This window comes from Amphimedon queenslandica, unplaced genomic scaffold, assembly GCF_000090795.2.
Source record: "Amphimedon queenslandica unplaced genomic scaffold, v1.1 AMPQUscaffold_12852, whole genome shotgun sequence".
In the NCBI taxonomy this organism is placed as follows: domain Eukaryota; kingdom Metazoa; phylum Porifera; class Demospongiae; order Haplosclerida; family Niphatidae; genus Amphimedon; species Amphimedon queenslandica.
The window spans coordinates 3,276-5,134 of record NW_003546912.1 but is presented as its reverse complement, the minus strand read 5'-3'; positions in this window follow the sequence as shown (position 1 = coordinate 5,134).

The following is a 1,859-nucleotide window of genomic DNA, read 5'->3' as shown; positions in this document are numbered from 1 at the left end:
TCTACAGTAACTGACTCCTGCTCTGAATCCAGTGTAATCATGTCTTCTGAGTAACTGAAGTACCTCAGAAAGATCAGTAACTATATATATATACATTTAGTATAAAAGAAACAAACAATTAAATATACTTGTCAGTTGATTTGGAGGGTCTACTTGTTATATTGTTAGGATTATTACTTTTGTTGTGTTAGTATTATTATTATTATTATTATTATTATTATTATTATGTATTATAGTGATTATTATTTCTATTATTATTACTTTCTTTACTGCTAGGCATTTCAGTTCTTTGTTATTATTATGATTTATTATTATGCAATGATGATGTAACTATGTGTTAATTAATGTTTATGTTCTGTTATGTAATCAGTAACTGTTTATATAAGTGCATGCTTTTAATCTGTTTCCAGTTCTGTGAATGTTCTGTTCAGTTTTATTCAAATTGTAAAATATACTTCTGAGAGTTTTGCCGTGGTTGCCTTTCACGCGTTTCGGTCACAACACTACTGGTATAGAAGAAGCGACAGAAGAAGGAAATTTAGAGGCCATTGGGAGCTCAATATTAGGGTGGGGCTGGTATGTGTATTACGGTATGTGTTGTTGTGATAATTATAATTACTAAAATTATGTCACTCATGACTCATCCAAAAAAAATTACCGGTATGGTGAAAATAATATAAAAATCAAAGTTAAAATTTTTATAAGTCTCTTGAAAGAGAAACATATTTTTCCATCAAGTCCTCAGCTAGTGCAACAGTACTTATAGTATCTTCTTCTCTCAGTATTTCTAAAAATATACAAAACACTCCTCCTCTTCTTTTAACTGTACTTGAAATGATATGTAGCAGTTCATCCATTCTTTCACCAGCAGTTTGTCTGGTGTATCCATCAGTTATTTCTTTTTTCTTTCTTTTACTTATAATTTTATGTTCCAGTAACTTATCAACAAAGAAGTGAATGTTATCAATCCCACAGTCCTTTATCATTCCAGTACACTTAGTCATTGCTTTGTGAGCAATATCACCTCTAAATGTACCTATTAATGTGTTACTATAATAATTAGTTACTATTATTAACTAACTGTTTGAAGGAGGAGGAGGAGCTGTAGGAGGAGATCTATTGCTAATTATAGGATCTATTTAAGAGATATAAAACAATATGTTATTCTGTATTATAACTATCATTATGTTACCTAATGATGTCATAATCATATTTCTCAGTGATCTGTTAATAATAATATTCATTTGTTCCTGTACACCTTTCAATGGTACAGAATAACTCAAGTTAGGTACAGTATGAGGACTATTCTCAGCATATATTGATACCAGGCAAGATGGAGGAATTGTAGTACTAATGTCACCAAAACCAAGTATGTCACGCTCTCTAATCTATTAATTAAACAATAATAATATTAAGGGACACAACACTATTATCATACCAGACAAGGATTCTTATGAAGACTAACAGACCAGCCATTTGTTGGCTTCAACTGTGGACCATCAAAAATTAACTGAATACAAGCATATTTCAGAGAAGGATTAAGCTGAAATGTAAAGTCTTCATCCATTTCATGAATGACATATGTCTGCTTCATATACTACAAGCAAATAACAAAAACAATGAATTTAAAAAACTTTCATATGTTACCTGACGTAAGGCATTCAAATCTCTAGCAGCAATGAATCTCATTAAATCTGGTCGTTCATAAAACACTTGTCCAGCATACACTGTAGCTTCAGGTATACCAGTGGAATGAGTAGATACAACTGTATGATGAATTATTGAGAGGTATATTCATATAATTAAAAATATATACTTACTAAGTGATGATGAAGTGTTTGGTTGGTCACATGATTCTA